Source organism: Megalobrama amblycephala, unplaced genomic scaffold (genome assembly GCF_018812025.1).
Source record: "Megalobrama amblycephala isolate DHTTF-2021 unplaced genomic scaffold, ASM1881202v1 scaffold638, whole genome shotgun sequence".
In the NCBI taxonomy this organism is placed as follows: Eukaryota; Metazoa; Chordata; class Actinopteri; order Cypriniformes; family Xenocyprididae; genus Megalobrama; species Megalobrama amblycephala.
Window position 1 is genome coordinate 1810 of NW_025953544.1, and position 9459 is coordinate 11268.

At 36.5% G+C, this 9459-nt stretch overlaps 1 long non-coding RNA gene across 2 annotated transcripts; it reads left to right on the forward strand.

The window, feature by feature from the left end:
* Positions 1–2269: 2269 nt before the first annotated feature.
* On the forward strand, positions 2270–7312 carry LOC125262160. Of its 2 annotated transcripts, XR_007183524.1 has the most exons (7): positions 2270–2627; positions 2744–2882; positions 3335–3420; positions 4313–4526; positions 4858–4993; positions 5849–5938; positions 6886–7312. It is a non-coding gene; the product is annotated as an uncharacterized LOC125262160 (long non-coding RNA). The 2 variants fall into 2 exon arrangements; XR_007183523.1 differs by lacking the exon at positions 2744–2882 and having other exon boundaries at positions 2272–2627; positions 6886–7311.
* The last annotated feature ends 2147 nt before the right edge of the window (positions 7313–9459 follow it).

Consider the following 9459-nt stretch of genomic DNA (forward strand, 5'->3'; position numbering starts at 1 on the left):
TTTTGATGCCAACACAATGGGCAATAGACACAAAGAAACAAGCGAGTGAGTAATATGCAAATGGAAGATATTGTTATAAAATGTTAAAGTTTTGACACTGCAGTTCGGGATGCACACCCATTATGACTAAACATTTGTTGAACAATAGCTCCACTAAAAATTGGTCAGATGACGAGGGCTGTGCCACAGAACTGCACACTGGATATCGTCACTCAGATTGTTTGTATAGAAATCTAAGTTGGTCTTGGGGCATCATATCAGGGTTGTTGTTCTTGGATTTTATCCTGCAAAGATCTTTTTCATCGTCACTTCATTGCCTGTTTGACTGTAAGGGTAGCCTATACTAGACGCTCAGAAGTTTATAAGACACATAGAAAGGTGTGAGTTCACATATGATGTACTACTAAAATGTGCAACTGACTTAACTCTCTCTGATATGAAAAAAATATAACACCTCAATGCACAAAAGAAAGTAGAGGTATGCAAAGTTGACTGTTTTTGCTAGAAAAATGCTTTAAACACTTTAAACACATACTTTTTAAAAATATATATTATTCATCAAATTGATCAGGCAAATTGGCTTCAGACAGTTTCAAGTTAATTTGGCTTATTTGGGGTTTTTCCAAATTATTTGGAAAAGATAAAAAGAGATTACTAAAGAGAGAAGAAGAGATTTTGTAAGTACATTGTACTCCTTTGAGCCTACCTTTTGACTTTTGTGTCATGGAAACCTTAATGTCAGCATTCTCTGTCATTTCTTTGTTCTGAAAAAAGGGAACTGGTTAATAATTAAAAATATAACAGTTAGTTGACCCAGCACTTTGTCAAGAAAATGTCACAATGACTTAAAAAAAATAAAATAATAATAATATAATAAATTATTTATTTATTTATGTGCATGCAGTTAAATCTGTTCCTCATTTTTTTTCTTTTCTTTACATTTCTGTGGATGAAATCTTTAAGAACTTCTTTCATTTCTCCAAAAGAAAAAGTAAAAATGGAAATCTTTAGATTTCCGATAGCTGGCATGGCAGAGAGGGTGTATAATGGGAGGTTTTGGAGAATGTTGGGAACAGCAGCTTGTCAAATGATTATGGTTTTTGTCGGCGAAGGGGATCAAAAAAGGAGTCTGGTGTGTTGGCTTGGAGGTGCCAGGTTGCTGGGACAACAAATCAAAGATGAAGCGTCTGGTATGTCTGACTGGGTACTCATCACTCACGGCCAGAGCCTTTAGTGAGGGGGAAACTGAGCCCTGCCTGAGTACACAGCTCCCTAACCTCCCACCGTAGTCTCTTGTTATAACAGACAATGTTGACAGAGCGTTCAGCCGCAGTTTGGAAACGCTACACCATGTATCTGCAGAAAAGGTAGAGGCTTTCAGTTATGACAAAATGTGTTTAGATTGGGACAGAGCCCTGGAGCGGTGGTTTTCATGGCCATGCGTGATAGCGGAAAAAAGTTCTTCATGTTATTCTTCTTCCCATACGAGAGACACTGTCACCACTGGTGGCTAATGGAGTTATACGCAGAACACACGCCCATAGCAAAGAATGACATTTTTGATTTAGTACATTGGTTTGGGAAGGAAAGGACTGTAGAGACAAGGAGGATATCTTTGAAGGGTGAAATACGATCAGAATCTTTTTTTTTCTTCTTCTTCTTTTTCTTTTTAAATGGGTAGGAACTGTTTTGAAAGAGAAGGTACACCACCATTCAAAGGTTTGGGGTCAGTACGTTTTTTTTTTGTTTTTTTTTTCCCTGAATTTTTGTGACAGTGAGTAAAAACAGTAATTCTGTAGAGTCCAATTTAAAATAACTTTATTTATTTATTTATTTATTTTAAATGTAATTGATTATTGTGATGTCAAAGCTGAATTTTCAGCAGCCATTACTCCAGGTTTCAGTCACATGACCCTTCTGAAATCATTCTAATATGCTGATTTGATGGTCAAGAAACATGTTGAATACCAGGATACATTTTTTAAGGATTCTTTGATAATATAAAGTTAAAAAGAACAGCATCTAATTTTAAATATTAATCTTTTACAACATTATAAATGTCTTTGTCACTTTTGATCAGTTGCATCCTTGCTTAGTAAAATTATTTATTTCACATACAAAAAACAAAATCCCCACTAAACTCCAAACATTTGAACGGTATGCAGAAGCCGCACACCTACTTTTCACAGCAATGAATGGATAAGGTAAATATACTGCAATGTGGACCAGCATCTCAAGAGTACAGTATTCAGATACACTGTAAAAAATGATTCTGGGTTTTAGTCAGGTGGACAAATAAAATCATGTCCTGTCAACTTGCAGTGTCTCACAACACAATAGGATGAGTTATATCAACCTCAACTTGAAGGGAAATTGAAAACTTTAAATAACGTGTTCATATAACAACAAAACATAAGTTCTGTCAAGTTTCTTTCAAATGCGCATGTGCCAGAAACTCTACGTCATGATGACGTACTATTTTACCGAATTTGAGACAGACGCGCCATCCGCCATTTTCTGCACGAGAAGCTGCTGCTGATCACGCAAGAAAAGATGAAGAAGGAGCCCGCGTTTGAACGACTACAGATGGGCAGATGGGGTTTTATGGACCGCAAATAATGAAATTAGTAAGTATACCTTGATTTGTGCTTTCTTTAATGTTAATTTGGGCATGTTTCGTTACCGCTCAGCGTCCGGGTTAGCCTTGTTTCGTTAGCGCTCACTGTCCGCGTTTTGATTTCAGGCATTCATATTTTGCGAACTAAGACAATTTGATTAATAATCAATATCCACACGCACTGCCCGGCAAATTTATGCTCGCTGGACATCGAGCTGCTGTCGAGACGTGAGCAGAAAGAGAAGTCGTCTTTAACTATTGTAAGGTAATATGAATAATAAATAACGTTACAGAAAACAGTGTACATATAACGTTAAGTGACTTTTTAGCGTGTTGGTTGTTTGTTGTTATATTATAAAAATTCCTGATTGATTTATGTTTCTTAAACGCTCAGTTGTTGTTCTTTCCATACCATATGATTGCTTTTGAGCACGTGCACACTTCTGTATAGCTAACGTTAACTTGTATTAATGTAATGTCAGAATTATGTTATTTGTATAAAAGCTTTTATTAGGTGAAAAGTTATCTACAGTGTTGCTCAGTTTTATATTGCAACATCATCACTATGATATTAAATTTATCACCCAGCCATAGAAATAAAAAGTGTTGATATTGCCTTGTTATATTTTGGAAGTAAGATGTTCAGTGAATATTTATATTTATATAAATGTGTATGTGTATTTGGCTCGAGTTTCTGATTTTCTTTTATATTTGCAGGATCCGTACAGTGGAAGCACAACTCCATATCAATGAGGTGGTATTGCAAGATTTGTAGACACCAAAAACCTTCTTGCTTTACTAAGGTACTTTTGTTGAAATACACATGATTTTCTAGGTGTTCACATTAAAGGGTTAGTTCACCCAAAAATGACATTTCTGTCATTAATTACTCTCCCTCATGTCACTCCACACCTGTAAAACCTTCGTTCATCTTCAGAACACAATTTAAGATATTTTTGATGAAATCTGAGGGTATCTGAACCACACATAGGCCGCAACATCATTGCACCTTTTAAACATCCAGAAAGGTAGTTAAAAACATGGTTTAAATAGTTAATGTGACTACAGTGGTTCAACCTTAATGTTATTAAGCGCCAAGAATACTTTTTGTGCACAAAAAAAAAAAAAAAAAAAATCAACAATTTTAACCGTTGTCATATGTAGTGAACTCCGTGCAGGCGTCCTTGTTTACGACGGACACTGGCTCATTATTGTCCGGATCCTGTGTCAGCTGCGCTGTGCTGCTCATGTGTTCAGCTACGGCCAGTACTGAGTTGGCATTCGTTTGTAAACAAGGAAGCCTGCACTGAGTTCACTACATATGACAACGGTTCAAATTGTTAATTTGTCAAATTGAATAAAGTTTTTTGTTGTTGTTTTTGGCGCACAAAAAGTATTCTTGTCGCTTCATAACATTAAGGTTGAACCACTGCAGTCCCATGGACTATTTTAACAATGCTTTCAACTACCTTTCTGGACTTCAAAAGGTGCAATGATGTTGCTGCCTGTGTGTGGATTACATACTCTTGGATTTCATCAAAAATATCTTTGTATTCAGAAGATGAACGAAGGTCTTATGGGTATGGAACGACATAAGGGTGATTAAATGATGACAGAATTTTCATTTTTGGGGTGAACTAACAGGATATAGTAATCAATCAATGTAATCACATCTTTTTTTTACTCTTTCCCCAGTTGGCGAGAAACCAAAAAGCTGTTTCGTGTGATCATCTCCCCACAGAACATTAAAAAAGTTCGACTTGATCCTGTTCCAGATTCTGTTGACGGCCTCAAGCTTGAACCTAAAAGCAGGCTCCAGCTGAAAGACACTTTTGACCTTCAATAAGAAGATGAAGACTTCCATGATTTCTGTAACCTTACATGTGTAGCTGATCTGTCCAAAGACAAGGTGACACTGAAAGTCCTTTTCACCCTCTTTCTAGATACATGGTCAGACTCAAGTTTAGACACTGCAATTTTAAGTGAATCATGATCTCCATCAACTTCTTTACCCAGCATCCATTCATAGCCATCTGCTGCCCGTTCGCAGCCATGGCCATGAAAGGTTGTGCTGTTCTATTAGAAGATATGGGAAAACTTAATGTCCTAATGACCAGTTCTGTCATGTTGAGTGAAATGAAAATGTTTTAACTTCCTGCATGATGTTTTAAATTAGCACTGTGGAAGACTGTCACCCTGGCATCTTTGTTAAATTTATAAATGTATTTATGTTTTTATAGATCAGCAAAGAATTCACCAGGCGTGTTGCAAGTCCTTTTTTTGAAGGCCTATATGGTCATCTCTCGAAGCTGATGCAGTTATTCAGGTCAAAGCATCCCAGAAATGACTTCAATACTGGAGAGCCTTAATAAGGATGTGAGTCAGTTTTATTTTAATGCAGTCTTTCTCTCCTAAAAATGACAATTCTGTGATCATTTACTCACTTTCATGTTTGTCCAAACCTCTATGACCTTTTTTCTTCTATGGATCATAAAACTAGTGATAGTTTTCTTCAAAAAATTTCAAAATATGCAACATGACTCGGCCACTACTTTTACTGCATTTTTATAGTGTTGACTTGTCCTTTATAGAGCTAAGCCTAGCCACTGTTCATTTTCATTGTATGGAATGAAGATATTAATATTTTTGCATGTGTTTGGAGTGGCGTGTTGGTGAGTAAATGACAATTATCATCTTTGCTAACCTATCCTTTTAATTCCTTTTAAAGTGTTGTTACAGTCCCAATGAATTTGAGGCAGGGGTGCTTAATCCTGCTCCTGGGGAGCCAAGATCGTGCAGAGTTTAGCTTCAACCCCAGTTAAACACACCTACTCTAGATAATCAAGGTGTTCAGGATCACTACAAACTTACAGGCAGGCGTGTTGAACCAGGTTGGAGTTAAACTCTGCAATATATTATTGGCCCTCCAGGAGCAGGATTAGACAACCCCTGATTTAAGTGGCATGAGCGTGTTACATAAACTATTAAATCTTATTTTGGTGCTGAACAAAAAGGTAACAAACAACTGTTTTTTTGCACCACATTACTGGTGATTAATTTTCAACAAAAGTATAAAAGTGTAAATGTGTAAATTTGATGTAAATGTTTTTGTGGTTTTCATTTTTTCTAAAAAGCATCAAAGACGGAGGGGGGAGGAAAGGATAAACAAATAAAGAAAAACAAAGGATTGAAAAAATAGAGCTGGTACTTTAACCATCCTATATTTTACAGACAACAAACTAAAGGATGAGGACAGCAGCATTGCTGGGCCTACCGTGGTACATGCAAGAGACTCCTTCAAAATTCATGAAGATATGCAAGGTAAGGAAAAATGTTAGGAAAAACATTGGGTCTCTTAAAGGGTTAGTTCACCTAAAAATGAAAATTGTCATTAATTACTCACCCTCATGTTGTTCCACACCCGTAAGACCTTTGTTTATCTTTGGAACAGAAATTAAGATATTTTTGATGAAATCCAATGGCTCAGTGAGGCCTCCATTGACAGCAAGATGATTAACACTTTCAAATAACTACTAAAGACATATGTAAAACTGTTCTTGTGACTACAGTGGTTCAACCTTAATGTTATGAAGCGATGAGAATACTTTTTGTGTGCCAAAAAACAAAATAGCAACTTTATTCAACAATATCTAGTGATAGGCGATTTCAAAACACTGCTTCATGAAGCTTTGAAGCTTTACAAATCTTTTGTTTTGAATCAGTGGTTCAGAGCATGTATCAAACTGCCAAAGTCTAATTATTTCAGTTAACGAGGCTTTATTACGTTGTGTTTCGAAACGTTTAGAAATTTCAATGGTTCACGTGACTTTGACAGTTTTATACACGTTTTGAACCACTGATTCGAAACAAAAGATTTGTGAGGCTTCATGAAGCAGTGTTTTGAAATTTGTTATTTTGTTTTTTTGGCACACAAAAAGTATTCTTGTCACATTATAAGGTTGAACGACTGTAGTCACATGAACTGTTTTAAATATGTCTTTAGTAGCTTTCAGGGCATCTGAAAGTGTTAATTATCTTGCTGTCAATAGAGACCTCACTGAGCCATCGGATTTTATCAAAAAGATCTTAATTTGTGTTCTAAAGATGAATGAAGGTGTCTTTGAGGTGTGGAACGAAATGAGGGTGAGTAATTAATGACAATTTAAATTTTTGGGTGAACTAACCCTTTAATTTGCAGGGGTCTGGGGATTATATTTGTGTATTTGCTTTTAAGTAATAGTACCTTGTATTGTTTACATTCTATAAAGCCCAGTGAGCGTGAAGAGGATGTGATCAAGGGTGTGGTGATTGGAATCCTAATGGTTGTGGGAAATGTGATGGAACCTCTCCCAGCGATCTACAATGACGTTGCCCTGGTGATTGAGGAAGAAGTGGTAATGCATCACCTTAGTGATATACCTAATGCTTTTCTGAACCTGATGGGCCTGGACTATCCAAATGTTGACTACCCAAAAGAATTAAAATTCACGTTTGAAGTGATACAGCACCCGTTTATAGGAGTGGGATCAGAATTTTGCACTGCAAGAGTTCACTCTCTGAAGAGGAGGTTGCTACGATAAGACAGAAAAGAACAATCTTTTTTCCTTCTTGCTACTGTTTAAAGGGATAGTTCACCCAAAAATGAAAATTTGATATTTATCTGCTTACCCCCAGGGCATCCAAGATGTAGGTGACTTTGTTTCTTCAGTAGAACACAAATGATGATTTTTAACTCCAACGGTTGCGGTCTGTCAGCCGTATAATGCATGTCAGTGGGAACTCCATCTATAAGAGTCAAAAAAACATGCACAGACAAATCCAAATTAAACCCTGTGGCTCGTGATGACACATTGATATCCAAAGACACGAAACAATTGGTTTGTGCGAGAAACCAAACAGTATTTATATGAGTTTTTTTACCTCTAAAACAACACTATGTCCAACTGCGTTCAGCATCTGGTTAGTGAGGTCTGATCGCGCTCTGACAACGGCAGTGATGTCTGACACTCATTGAAGCAAAGCGTGAGACATCACTTCCATCATCAGAACACGTTTTTTTGACCTCACCAACCGGATACGCAGGGCAGTTGGACTTAGTGGTGTTTTAGAGGTAAAAAGTGATATAAATATTGTTTGTTTTCTCGCACAAACTGATCATTTCGTGTCTTAGGACATCAATGTGTCGTCACGAGCCGCAGGGTTTAATTTGGATTTGTCTGTCTTGTTTTTTTGACTCTTATAGATAGAGTTCCCTTTGACATGCATTATACAGCTGACAGACCACAACGGTTGGAGTTAAAAATCATCATTTGTGTTCTACTGAAGAAACAAAGTCACCTACATCTTGGATGCGCTGGGGGTAAGCAGATAAACATCACATTTTCATTTTTGGGTGAACTATCTCTTTAATTGTTGTACTGTTTTAAAGTTTAAGAACATTGTTGTTTTACATCTCATTGTTTTAGATGTAACATTGGTATTCTTGGAATTTTTTCAAACTGACTCTTTTCTTGTTACCTTGTCCTGCTTACTCTTTCCTTCTCATGTTTCTATGATTGGGAATTAAAGACATGGTTTTGGAACAGTTTAATGTGAAGTTTAACGGAGCTTGTTTTGAATTCTTCATGTACACTTTTACCTGCAATGAAAAATATCTGCTAATGACAAGGAGAGTTATTTGTACTATTTTGGCTTAAAGATGGGTCTGATGGAGAAGTTTGCACGTGTTTGTGTGAGCTGTGTATATGTGAGGGTTTTTCTTGTGTAGCGTTTTTATATCTTTGCAAGAGAACTCTTTGTGTCTGTGTTTTTTGGATGCATCGTATGTTAAATAAAATAAATGTTGAGAGTTTCAATTTTGCATTTGTGTTGATTTCATGTATGTGGATCCAGACAGATATCCAGAACTTCTTGACAAACCAATGAAGTCCAGTAAACTCAAATAGTTAAGTTATAATGTTAAGGAAAAATTACTATTTTATGTCAGTTAGACTTGGTTCATGGTTGGGAAAACATGAAAAATTAAGTTCAACCAATATGTTTTTCAGTTGACTCAACTAAAAATTCTAAATGCTCATTAATTGATATAGTATGTTGGCTCAATTTACTGCAGGTTATTTCAACAACTACATATAAGTTGAGTGAACTTAACACCTAATGTTGGCTAAACTTGACTAAGTCAATGCAACAAGATGACTTGACTAAGTCAAGTTGGGTCAACAAATCATTTTTTACAGTGTACTTGCTCTTCATTGAATATAAAAGTATGTTTCCATAAACTACAAGGTAAATAACGTATTTACAAAACACAGAGCGGCCTCTCTTCTGTTGTCTGTTACATTTCCTGTCTAAAAACACAAGGATGGAATGTGAAACCACCCCCTGATTTACAGCAGTGAAACACATCAAAAAGAAAAACACTGACAGTAATAGTTGAGCCATTTCCCTTCACTCAGAGAAAGCATATTTTAAGTAACAATTATGGCTATGAAAACTCTACACGGAGGGAGGCGCCTTGACTGCACGCCAGGAGTGTCTTTTGTGTCTGGAAAGTCCACATCAGTCCAGGAGCCCGGGTGAATAGTCACCGAGTGGTCGGAAAGGGAAACTATTACTGATGTTTTCTTTTGTGAGATGAAAGTAACAAGGAGGAAGCAGCCATCATAAATTCTTTGTTTCATAGGTGTTTCTCCAGCATGTCAAATCAAGCAATCCTTTTAATCTTGCCTGCAGGAACTTTCATCCCTGTTTGAGATGTATGTTATGGAAGAGTGCAAAACAATCAATAACATCAATAGTAGGAGGGAAATAGTCTGAAATAAGGAGTGCCTGATTAAACACAT